Source organism: Thamnophis sirtalis, unplaced genomic scaffold (assembly GCF_051295495.1).
Source record: "Thamnophis sirtalis isolate CommonGarterSnake01/CBP01778 unplaced genomic scaffold, rThaSir2_p1.2 scaffold_5, whole genome shotgun sequence".
NCBI lineage: Eukaryota > Metazoa > Chordata > Lepidosauria > Squamata > Natricidae > Thamnophis > Thamnophis sirtalis.
Window position 1 is genome coordinate 120516379 of NW_028261385.1, and position 13874 is coordinate 120530252.

Below are 13874 nucleotides of genomic sequence, written 5' to 3' on the forward strand. Positions count from 1 at the left end.
CTTTTGCAGAAACGACTGTAACAATTTCTCTGTACACGTTTTTTCTAATTTTCTGAAATTTAGCTGCTGAAAATAGGAAAATGGTGTCTGTTTTAATTTCTATGCAGCCTAAAAACTCTTATTTCAGGTTTAAAATATAGCATACAGTACCTGGGAGCAATAACAAGTGTAAGCTTTTTAAAAAACATTGTAATAACAATGCCACCTAGTGTTCTTACATTGTTTCAGACTTTATGTGCCATATATCAAATGCTGTGTTCTGCTTAAAGTGGACAAATGTATCACACAAAGCATAAATTAGCATGGAGGAAAGAAAAATGCAAAGATACAACTTAGATCTGGATTTACATTGCCTGGCACATTTTCTATGGCAGTCTCAAAGATAGAGAGAGAATGTCAGACTAAATGTTCTCATTAGTTCATTCTTCTCTGGCACTCTGCAGAACTGTATGTCAGACATATATTGCATCTACAACTAATGCATAATATTTATTTATGACTCACAATGAAATCAGTGGAATTTTACAACTACAATAGATTATTTCTCTCTGTTTTCCTTCTAATTAAACATTTGCTCATAAGCAGAAGGAAGGAATAATTTACTTTGGCAAAGAAGGGCATTTTGAAATCGCTATGCTATTTATTTATTTACTTACTTATTTAACTTTGTAATGTTAGCAGTACCTTGCTAATTAGCCAACACAATACCATAGGATCATTGTCATTTGCTTTAAAAGATTAATTACATATTTCAGTTTTTGACATCATTTTAGAACTCAATTAAAACTAGGGAATCCTCAGTGGGGGCTACAATGTGTATATAAATTAACATCAAATAGGCAATAGAAATGTCAAAGTTATCTGTTGATTCAAGTAAAATCTGCAATAGATTGTTCAAAGCCACAAATTACAAGCCCAATCAACATAGCCAATGACAAAAATTTCATGAGACCATCAACAATGATACTCTACAGTCATTGTTGATGGTCTCTAACCAGTCAATAAGGCAACAACAATAATGCATCTTTAAAATTATTATTATATACTTTATTTATTAAACATGAAATGTCAACTGAACATTATTGTTGTTGTTGTTGTTGTTGTTGTTAGAAACTATAGGCCAATTACCTGTTTGCCAACAAAATACAAGCTCCTACTGGTATCATTGCAAACCAAATTTATGGACACTTGGAAAGAAATAACTTGCTTCCTGTAGAACAGAAAGGATGGTACAAAAATTCAAGAGGAACAAAGGACCAACTGCTGATTGACAAATTAATCCTAAAGAATTCAAAGAAAAGACAAGCCAACCTGTTCATGGCTTGGATAGACTATAAGAAAGCATTTGATTCAGTTCCCCATAGCTGGATCAAGAAATGCCTGAAAATCTTTGGCATCAGCAGCAACATACAAAAATTCATGGAAACTTCAATGAACCTCTGGAAAACAAAGCTTATAGCCAATGAAGAAGTACTAGATGAAGTTGAAATTAAACGAGGCATTTTCCAGGGCGATTCCCTTTCACCCCTACTTTTTATACTCCCAATGCTACCACTGACAATCATTTTGAAGAAGATGAACTATGGATACGAACTTACAAAGAAAGGACTGAAAAATTTGCACTTGGTGTACATGGATGATTTGAAGCTGTTTGGTAAAACAAAAGCTGAACTGAATTTATTAATTGAAAGCACAAAAGAATTTAGCCAAGACATTGGTATGCAGTTTGGAATTGACAAATGTGCAACAATGGCAACCAAAGCAGGCAAGGTCATAGAAGAAGATGGAATAGAACTTGAGAATGAAGAAATGATAAAGGCAGTAAAACCAGAAAAAGGCTACAAGTACTTGGGGATTTTAGAAGCCTCTGACCTAATGCATAATAAAGTCAAGGAATTAACTTCAGCCAAGTACATTCGACGAATTCGCAAGATATTAAAGTCCAAATTGAGTGGAGGAAACATCATAAAAGCCATATATACCTGGGCTATACCTGTGATTCGATACTCTGCAGGAATAATTGACTAGACCAAGATGGAGTTGGACAATTTGGACAGAAAAACAAGGAAACTTATGACAATGAATCATGCTTTGCACCCTAAATGTGATGTTGACCGATTATATCTACCAAGAGCATAGGGTGATCGAGGACTCCTACAAGTAAAACAGACTGTGGAAGAAGAAAAACACAGCTTGAATGATTACATCCAGAAAAGTGAAGAACCAATGATTAAGGAAGTAAATAAAGGAGGCCTTTTAAAAACAACTAAATCAAAAGCTGAATATAAGAAAGAAGTAATTGAGAAGTGAGCTGAAAATTGGAAAAACAAAGCTATGCATAGCCAATACTTGAAAAGTATTGAAGGCAAAGCTGACCAAAAGCTAACTATGAACTGGTTAAGATCAGGAGCACTGAAAAAAGAAACAGAAGACTTTATTTTGGCAGCTCAAAAACAAGGCTTAGCCACAAACTGCACGAAGGCAAAAATTCAGCATATTACCACCAACAGCAAATGCCGCCTCTGTAAATAGAAAGATGAGACAATCAACCACTTGATCAGTGGGTGCAGCAAAATTTCACAAATTGACTACCTACAACGCCATGACAGCGGTGCTAAGATCATTCATTGGAAATTGTGCCAATAAATTCAGTTCAGCTTTTGTTTTACCAAACAGTTTCAAATCATCCATGTACACCAAGTGTGAAATTTTCAGTCCTTTCTTTGCAAGTTCGTATCCACAGTTCATCTTCTTCAAAATGATTGTCAGTGGTAGCATTGAAAGTATAAAAAGTAGGGGTGAAAGGGAATCGCCCTGGAAAATGCCTCATTTAATTTCAACTTCACCCATTTCTTCTTCATTAGCTATATTATTATACAATTGTATCACAGCGGCCATTTTGTCATTTTGTTGGCTGGTCCACTTGTAGCCCACTTGTCGACGGATGTCCAGGGACCCCAACATCCACCGCGGCCCTTGTTAACCCGCGCGATGACCGATGCGGTATAAATTTTTTATTCGTTTCTTTCACCATATTGTATGGGTTGGCAGGGTTTTTTTTATGGGGCCAGGTTGCCAACCTAACCCCAACCCTCCTCCTTTCTCATCTGGGTTTGGGACCGGCAACGGCGGAGTTATATTATTATTATTATAATTATACAATTGTATCACAGCGGCCAGTTGTTTCGCCAGATTTGGCATTGGTTACTAGTCGGGCCCCACCCAGGGGCCTAGGACGTTGTAACGTATTTTCGTAATATGTGTGCAGATCCAAGCAGTGCGGCTTTTTGCATTTGACTGGTGGTGATATTGTCAATTTTTAACTGTTTCAAATGTAATTCCAGTGCTTTTGGAATAGCACCAAGTGTGCCAATTACCACTGGAATTACCACTACTAGTTTGTGCCATAGTCGTTGAATTTCGATTTTTAAGTCCTGGTATTTTGCGATTTTTTTCATGTTCCTTCTCGGCGACCCTGCTATCACCTGGTATTGTGATGTCTATGATTGTGACCTTATTTTTCTCAACCAGTGTGATGTCTGGTGGATTACTGGCGCCAGTATTTTGTCTGTTTGTATATGGAAATCCCACAAGATCTTGACCATCTGATTTTCGGTGACTTTTTCAGGCTGATGTTCCCACCAGTTTGTTGCTGTTTTAATATTATAATTTTTGCACAAATTCCAATGGATCATTTGTGCTACTGAATTGTGCCACAATTTATAATCAGTCTGTGCGATTTTTTTACAGCAGTTGAGTATGTGATCAACAGTTTCATCAGCTTCTTTGCAAAGTCTGCATTTGGCATCATCAGAGGATTTTTCGATTTTGGCTTTAATGGCATTTGTGCGGATAGCTTGTTCTTGCGCAGCCAGGATTAGTGACTCTGTTTCTTTCTTTGATGTACCTGTTTTTAACCATAACCAAGTTTGTTCACTGTCCACTTTATCTTTTATTTTTTCCAGAAATTGGCCATGCAGTGCTTTGTTCTGCCAACTCTTCATTCTTGATTTTATCACATCTTTTCTGTATTCTTGTTTCGTCTGTTGGGCCTTCAGTAGATTTTTGTTCGTTACTTCGATTAATAGATGTTCTTGACTTTCTTTTAAATAATCAGCCAGTGCATGTTTTTCTTCTTCAACTGTTTGCTTCACTTGTAATAATCCTCTGCCACCTGATTTTCGGGGCAGGTAGAGTCTATCAGTATCACCACGTGGATTTAAACTGTAGTGCATTGTCATTAGTTTCCTGGTTTTTCGGTCCAAAATGTCCAAATCAGCTTGTGTCCAGTTAACTATATCAGCTGTGTATCTTATAACTGGTATTGCCCAGGTATTTATGGCCTTGATTGTATTTCCACCATTCAATTTAGATTTCAAAAATTTCCTAACTCTGTTGGTGTACTCTCGCCTGACAATAGTTTTTACTTCTCCATGCTTGATGTTATCCAACTGCAGAATGCCTAAGTATTTGTAGGCTTCATTTTTGTTGCATTTAATTAGTTGGCCATTGGGCATTTCAATTTCCTCACATGCAGTCATTTTGCCGCTTTTTATGGATACAATGGCGCATTTTTCCATGCCAAACTGCATTGAAATATCGGTGCTGAATACTTGGACTGTGTTTGTCAATGATTGGATTTCTATTTCTGACTTTCCATAGAGTTTCAAATCATCCATATATAGTAAATGCGAAATTTTTTCAGCTTCTTTGGCTGTTTGGTAGCCTAATTTCATTTTTTTTTTAAGATTACTGATAGTGGGGTCATTGCGATGATGAAGAGAAGAGGTGAAAGTGAATCACCCTGGAAAATTCCTCACTTGATATTAACCATTCCATAGATCTCATTGCCTACTGCCAACTCAGTTCTCCATTGTTTCATCGCCTTTTCAGTAAAGGATGTAATATTTTTGCTAATGCCAGTTGTTTCTAAGCATTTTATGATCCAACCATGTGGCAGTGAGTCAAATGCCTTTTTGTAATCAATCCAGACCATATTCAAGTTCGTTTTTCTGTTCTTACAATTTTCTAATATCATTTTATCAATTAGGAGCTGATCTTTTATTCCCCTGCTCCTTTTTTTGTTGCCTTTTTGCTCTACTGGCAAGATGTGGTTTGTTTCCAAATAATCCATCATGTTATCTGCAATAATGCCTGTGAGTAATTTGAAGGTTGTTGGCAAGCATGTTATTGGTCTGTAGTTTTCAGGTGTTGTTCCTTTAGTTGCATCTTTCTGAATCAAGTATGTTTTTCCAGTTGTCAACCATTCATCAATTTGGCCCTTTTGTAAAATTTCATTCAGTTGCCTGGCCAATATTGCATGTAAACTGGTCAGATATTTGAGCCGGAAACCATGCAATTGGTCCTTTTCAGGTGATGTCCAATTCTTTACCTTTTTTACTCGATTTTTGACCATCTCAGTTGTTATTTCTAATACTTACATTTGTTTGTTGCCAATGCTTTTCTCAAAGTCATGTATCCACTTTGCTTCCTTATTGTAGTCCTTTGCATTTTCCCACAATTCTCTCCAGAATTCAACTGTGGCCTGCTTTTCTGGTTTTTCACTTTTGGTGTCACCATTCACATTAAGACTTTGATAAAAACGCCATTGGTCTGATCGAAATTGCTGATTTTGTTTATATTGGATGATTTGTGTCTCATATCTTTCAATTTTTCTAGCTGTTGCTGTTATCCGCTGTTTTACAATCTCTACAGCTTCATTGATGTTTCTTGTATCCAATCTATATCTTCTGATTAGCCGATCTATGGTTTTGTTGTTTTTAAGCCATTGCTCGTGCATGTTCTTTAAGTTACTAGCATCTGCCCTTAATTTTTTGACTTTTTGTTCTAATCGGATTTTCCACTTTGGCTTTGATGCTTTTTCTGTTGTGTGACTAGGTACTTTGATTTTAATGCCTAGTTCATTAGTGACTATTACAGCTGCGCTGTACATTAACTGGTTCGTTTCCAAGATGGATCCCGATTCAATTGTTGAAAACACTGCATTAACCATTTTCATGATAGGGGCCAAAATTTTCTTAGGCACAGTTTTTAGTGATGGTAAACGTTGCCTTTCCTCATTAAGCAGAAAATGCTCCATGATCTTATCCTTCAATTCTTTTTGTTTTTGAGTTAGTCCATCAGTTGGTTCAGTGATAACTGGTTCTAGTGATGGTGGTGGTATTTCCTCCCCGAGAGCTTCTTCTGGGAGTTCTACTATAATGCCTTTAGTTGTGTTTTGAATATCAGTTATTTTTGCTTGTGATACTGTTTTTTTTGGTTTTGCAATTTGCCTGAATTTCCTCAAGTTCAACTTCACTAAATACTTTATTCCGTATAATAAATCGCCTTTGATCTGCTAGTTGTTATTCACTAACATTTGAATCTGGACATTGTTCTTTCCATAATTCATACATTCGCTTTAAATAACCTCTTTTTTCTGGCTCTGAGTTGTAGTAACAGGCCATTATGGTACGGTTTTCATCTGCACTATATTTTTGTCGTTTTGTTGGCTGGTCCACTTGTAGCCCACTTGTCGATGGATGTCCAGGGACCCCAACATCTGCCGCGGCCCTTGTTAACCCGTGCGATGACCGATGCGGTATAAAAATTTTATTCGTTTCTTTCACCATATTGTATGGGTTGGCGGAGGTTTTTTATGGGGCCAGTTGCCAACCTGACCCCAACCCTCCTCCTTTCTCATCCGGGCTTGGGACCAGCAACGGCAGAGTTATATTATTATTATTATTATTATTATTATTATTATTATTATTATTATTATTATTATTATTATTATATCATGAGTAGAGGCAACTGAGCCTATGTCAGTCCCCATAATTGGGCCAGACCAAGGGACATTAGTTCCAAGAATGTTTGTTTTTGTAAGATATAACAACATTTTGAAAGCCTGTCAGAGTTCCTTTTTGCTCCATCTTATACTAAAGAAAATCAAGACAGGGTTATTTTAACATTCTTATATTTTCTTTTCTTTCTCAGGATTACATAATCTTTTCTGAAACCTGTCCCTTAATTGTTCAATTATTCTTTCCTAAGATTCACAGAATCTCCCTTGTAAGAATCATCTCCATCCTCATGCAGGAAGACAAGCAAGGCCAACAAGCTCATACTCAACTTCCCCCTCCCTTGTTTGCAGATGGGCTCAACAGCATATCAAGGTCAACAAAGAAATCTCAGAGAGAACATCTGGATGTAGCTTGAAGGCACCCCCTTCCTCTTGTTGCATGACAACCACAATAAAGCATTTGTTGTGGCAGGAAGCAATGATTCTACTTCATCCCAAGGCTCAGTTCCTGGTGATTCTGAAGGCAGTTCATGGAGACAGCAATGATGATTCACCATTTCCCTACATGTGATTTATTCACCATTTCCCTACATGTGATTTATTCACCATTTCCCTACATGTGATTTATTGTTGATTTTTGGGAATTTAATGACCACCCCCTTTGAGCCCATTATATAATCTTATCTGAAAGGCCATTTCTTGGTTAGAAGGGCTGCCCCTGAAGAGTGTTCGAAGACTTCAGTTAGTACAGAACGCAGCCGCACGAGCGATAGTGGGTGTTCCTAGGTACTTCCACATTACACCTATCCTCCGCGAGCTGCACTGGCTTCCCATTGGTCTCCAGACACGCTTCAAGGTGCTAGTCATTACTTTTAAAGCCCTACATGGTATCGGACCTGGCTACCTGAGAGACCGCCTCCTGCCAGTTACCTCCCAGAGGCCCATAAGATCGCACAGACTAGGCCTCCTCCGGATTCCATCTGCCGGTCAATGTCGGCTGGCGACTCCCTGAGGGAGGGCCTTCTCTGTAGCTGCGCCGGCCCTATGGAATGATCTCCCCATTGAGATCCGGACCCTTACTACCCTTCTGGCCTTCCACAAAGCGACTAAGACCTGGCTGTTCCGGCAAGCCTGGGGCTGTTGACTTTGTCCAGCCCCATCCTAAGTTGTGAATGTTGTGGACTTTTTAATGTTGTTTTGTTTTTTGTATGTTTCCCCTTCCCTTTTTTACTTGTAAGCCGCCCTGAGTCTCTCGGGAGTGGGCGGCATACAAATTAAATAAATAAATAAATAAATAAATAAATAAATAAATAAATAAATAAAAATAAATAAATAAAATAAAATAAAATAAAATAAAATAAAATAAAATAAAATAAAATAAAATAAAATAAAATAAAATAATAAAATAAAATAAAATAAAATAAAATAAAATAAAATAAAATAAAATAAAATAAAATAAAATAAAATAAAATAAAATAAAATAATAACATAAAATAAAATAAAATAAAATAAATAGATAATTACTTCATTTCCATGGGTGAATTCCAAATGCCATGGTACTTTTGAATTCTCCCCAAATAGCATCCTGGAGTATGCAGTTGACCCAACCTAGATGTATGCAGGGCTCTGAGAATCTACTGTAATATACACTGGATGGGTAAAGAATCAATAAGTTATTTCCTACCAAAAAAGATTTCAGAGTGACAACTTTCCTGTTCTACAATTAGCAAACAGGTTGAATGCAATACTGTAGGCTACTTATGCTGACTACCAGCTGCCTGCAGTTTGGCAATTCGATTCTCATTGGCTCAAGGTTGACTCAGCCTTCACTCCTTCTGAGGTTGGTAAAATAAGGACACAGAGTTTGGGGGGGCAATATGCTGATTCTGAAAACTGCTTAGAGAGGGCTGTAAAGCACTGTGAACAGTAGATAAGTCTAAGTGCTATTGGTAAACTAACTATTTTCATTCAAGGGTCAAGATTTTTAAAACCCTAAACCCTAAAAAGTTAGACTTTGTTATACAAGTAGTTCTCAACATACCACAATTGAGTTCTAAATGTATGTTGTGACACATTTGTTAAGTAAGTTTTGCGCCATTTTACAACCTTCTTGCCACAGATGTTAAATGAATATATGTAGTTGTTCAGTTAGTAGCACGGTTGTTAAGTGAATCTGGCTTCCACGTTGACTTTGCTTAGCCAATGGTGTCAAAAGGTAATCACATGACCGTGGGAAACTGAGACCATTATAAATATGAACCAGTTGCCAACCACCCAAATTTTGATCACAGGACTATGGGAATGCTTCAATGATCGTAACTGGTCATAAGTCATTTGTCGATACCATTGTAACTTCAAATGATCACTAAATGGACAGTTGTAGATCAAGGACTGCTTGCAATCTATAGCAAGTTGTTATTTCCTCCTAAAATCTTGAGTCATTTCTGATTGATGGGGAGATGATATAACTTCTTTTTTCTAGCCCTCTAATTCTTAACAATTGTTGCAACTATAGTAAAACTTAAGTATTTCATGCAAAAACTCTGGAGATCTGTTGCTTATCAGTGTCAAAGCAGTGTTGTGATTCTGATAAGAATTCATAGCTCTCTGTTAAATTCAAACTGAAAAGTGGCCCATCCTAGGCCACTAAGAATAGTCAAACTGCCTTGACAAAACCTCTAAATTATTGTTAGGACCACATTGGCAAAATGTATTATGAACAACTGACTCATAAAACACCCTAAAACAGGTAAAACTATTATATAGTTGAGTTTTCATATTCTACTGGGCTAACTGGTTACTTATTTGGTAATGGAGGAATGGTACCATTAATAATGTGGTAACATTTTAAACCCTACCCTGCTCCAGTTTAAGACTGGAACAGAAACAGTCATCATTAGATTATTACGAGCCAGATATCCATCTCATTGCTTGTTACTTTCTCAAGTAATATTTGGGGAAATTATGCAGCATCTTCCCCATGCAAAAGTGTGTTTTACCTTCTCTGCAATATATTCTGGATTTCAACTGAAGCGCTCTGATGTTTTTGAAAGGATCCACATTTCAAGAAAATGCTTACAGACATAACTAATTGCAAAAAGGTATAATGATATGTTTACAGTAGCAGCTGAAAAGTTAAAATACTTAGGAAATCTTCTGTGTGGCTGCTGTTGATCTTATCCTGTCATAGAGTATTCTTCAGTGTTCCAGTGATCATTCCATGTTTGACAGATTTTGGAATAGGATATAACAAGATGTCCAAAATCATCCAAGACAGAAGTTTCTCCCATAATAAAAGCAAATAATAAAAGCTTGGCTGCTTTAACAGCCATCATGTGCATTGAAGAGAACAACTATTTATACATTTGACTATCTGCTTTTAGTTCTAATGGGAACTAGGGGATCCCACCATTGCATTGTTATTATTTTTTCCACTGAGCAGCCAACAGATGTAAAAATAGGGGTGAAAACAACCTTGCCATATAATATCGAAATCAGAGCAAGTACTTCATTTTGAAATCGTTCAAAATCAGGTCAAATATTTTGACTCGCTATATAACCTATATCTGTTCTAAATTCTAAAACATTCTATATATTCTGGTTTGGAATATTAGCTTCACAATTTGTTTTAGAATTTAGAACAGATAAAGGTTATAGTCCAGTGTTTCTCAACCTTGGCGACTTTAAGTCCTGTGGACTTCAAGCATAGCTGGCTGGGGGATTCTGGGAGTTGAAGTCCACAGGACTTAAAGTCGCCAAGGTTGAGAAACACTGTTATAGTCAATATTGCAGAATTATTTCAAAATCAAGTACTTACTCTGATTTTGATATCATACAGCAAACTTGTTTTCATCCCTTATTTTTACATCTGTTTCCTCCTCTGCTGCTCTGCAATGGAAAAATTAATATTTTTTTTGCACACATTAATGTTGGTGTTTTATTTTTATATTATATTAGCATAATATTATTTTTAAATTTTGAGGATGGGATGCTACCTACGCCACTTTGATCTCCTAGTAGGAAGGCATGAAACAATATATTTTAACTATAGTTTCTGTGGGGAAGAAACATTCAGCTGAGTTTTTTAAAAAAAACTGATAAATTGAAATAATCAGTAGTTTTCTGGAAGTCCAGGAAGAACTAATTACGATGCAACCCTGTTTCTACTTAATCAGAAATTTTATTGTATTTAATGGAATTTACTTAACAGTTTTAAGGTGATGGACTGGGAGCAGGGAAACCTGATACCTAGTCTTCTTTGGACACAAAGCCACTTTGGACCACTCATTCTTTCTCAAACTTGGAAAAATGGTAAGGGTAAATCACTTCCAAAAACATGCCTAAGACTTGTCCATGCAGTCACCAGAAGTCAAGCCTGACTCAAAGGCTAATAGCAATATTAATAATAGCACAATACACACATACTAAGAATATATTTAAAGGACTGCCAAACTACATACCTCATTATATGTGTAGTCAGAACAAAAGTGTTTTAAGTCAGAATTAGAGTTATTGCTGCTACTCTATATTTTCTATAACATGTTTCTCAGCCATGTGTAATGCAACTTAAGGTAATATAAGGGAAATTGTGTTTGTCTAGCAATGGAATAAAAATTGAACTGTTCTTAGCTATTAAGAAATTTCTTATTTCTAGAAGAGGAAATCACACTAAAGTTTCCTAAGATACAATTGGGTATTCAAACAACTAACCAATTCTCTAAGTTGGCAACTGGGAATCTTTAGACAACCTGAAGTATAACTTTCAAGAATATATCCAATATATTCTGATTCTCTCTACTCTTCTTCAGGTTGCACAATAATTCTCTATCCTTCAGTTTTCTTTAACTCAAATTTTCTGAATATTTAAACTCAACAGTTGTCTTGTATTCAGGTATATTTTCACTCCTGTTTTAAATAAGCCAATAATAAGCCATTGAGAAGGCACTGGTTGTATATATTAGAATTATGCAGGACTTTCCAACTTACTTCATAATCAGATCTTCAATTCTGAAAGGAGTTCTAAAGGTTGCCTAGTCTGCTGCAAAAATCCAGACAGTATTTAGATGGCAGCAAAAAAGCTCAGAAATTTTTTAAGTCTTCTCAGTCACCTCATGATCTGTATGTCTACACAATCTATCTGGTTCAAGTTCTGGATATGGAACTGTGTCCTACAATTATTTGTTATTGCAAGAATCTGATTTGATTTCTATAACCCTCCTTCTAAGATCTGAAATTTTCAGGAAGTATGGAATAAGATGCAGGATGCACGCGAGATTTCATAGTAATTGGGTTATGCCATGAAACACTGTGTTTCTTTTTTTTAATTAATTAATGCCTTTTTTCCCTTCTTACTAAAATAGAATGAGTTTTGCTGTTAAAGCAATATATGCCAAATTTATCAGAAATGGGTACAGTGTTTTTCAAGCTATGTTCTTTAAATACTAATGTTATAAAAATAGCAATAGCAATAGCAGTTAGACTTATATACCGCTTCATAGGGCTTTCAGCCCTCTCTAAGCGGTTTACAGAGTCAGCATACCACCCCCACAGTCTGTGTCCTCATTTCACCCACCTCGGAAGGATGGAAGGCTGAGTCAACCTTGAGCCGGTGAGATTAGAATCGCTGAACTACAGATAACAGTCAGCTGAAGTGGCCTGCAGTACCGCACCCTAACCACTGCACCACCTCGGCTCCTAAAAGAGCTTTGGTTTTGATACAGGCCATATTGGAAGGTGCAGAGAAAGTATATCTGGAAGTAGGAACATCTGTCACAAATTTTAGGGAGATGGATTGGGGTCTGTGGGGTCTAAGGAGAGAGTGGTGATAAGGACAGTTCTTTCTTGGGGAAGCTGACTCTCCCAGGTGCCTCTCACACTTACTGTTTTTGAGCCAAGTCCCACCTAATCTGTACTTATATCTTTGGTTTTTCTTGGCTACATGTAAAATCTCGCTTTTCTCCACATTAAATTTCATGTTTTGGCTAGGCCCCATTGTTGAGGTCAGTCAATATCTTTTTAGATCCTAAGCTTGTCTTCTGGGATGTTGGCTATTCCTGCCAGTTTAGTGCCATCTGCAACTTTGATGAGTTCCCTTTCCCATCAAAGTCATTTATGAAGATATTAAAGACTACTGGTCATAAGACGGAATCCCACTGCTTACTTCCCTCCATGTAAGTGTAGTACCATTAAGTTCTACTTGTTGAGTACAGTTGGTCACCCATTTGTCATACTTTGTCATACATTTGTTCATACTTTGTTGAATGCCTTGCTGAAGTCTAAGTTATACTATATCCACAGCATTTCGCTGTTCTAATTTAGTCAATTTGCCAAATAATGAAATAAGATTTGGAGAGAAGACATGGAGGGAAGTATGCAATGGAATAGCCCAAGGCTCTGTTTTAGGCCCAGTACTCTTCAACATCTTCACCAATGATTTGGATTAGGGGATAAAGGGGGAATTCATCAAATTTGCAGATGTCACCAAGTTGGCAGGAATAGCCAAAACTCTAGCAGATAGACTTAAGATATGGAAGGATCTTGACAAACTTGAACATTGGGCACTATCTAATAAAATGAAATTCAATTGTAAGGTTCTACATTTAGGCAACAAAAACAAAATGCACAGGTACAATATATGTGGTACCTTGCTCAATAGTAGTAACAGTGAGAGGGATCTTTGAATCCTAGTGGACAACCATTTAAATATGAGCCAGCAGTGTGCAGCAGCTGCCAAAAAAGTCAACACAGTTCTAGACTGCATAAACAGAGGGATAGAATCAAGATCACGTGAAGTGTTAATACCACTTTATAATCTCTTGGTAAGGCCACACTTGGAATACTGCATTCAGTTTTGGTCACCATGATGTAAAAAAGATGAGGAGGTTCTAGAAAGACTGCAGAGAAGAGCAATAAAGATGATTAGGAGATTGGAAGCTAAAACATATGAAGAACAGTTGCAGGAATTGGGTATGTCTAGTTTAATGAAAAGAAGGACTAGGGAGACATGATAGCAGTGTTCCAATATCTCAGGAGTTGCCACAAAGAAGAGGGAGTCAAACTATTCTGCAAAGCA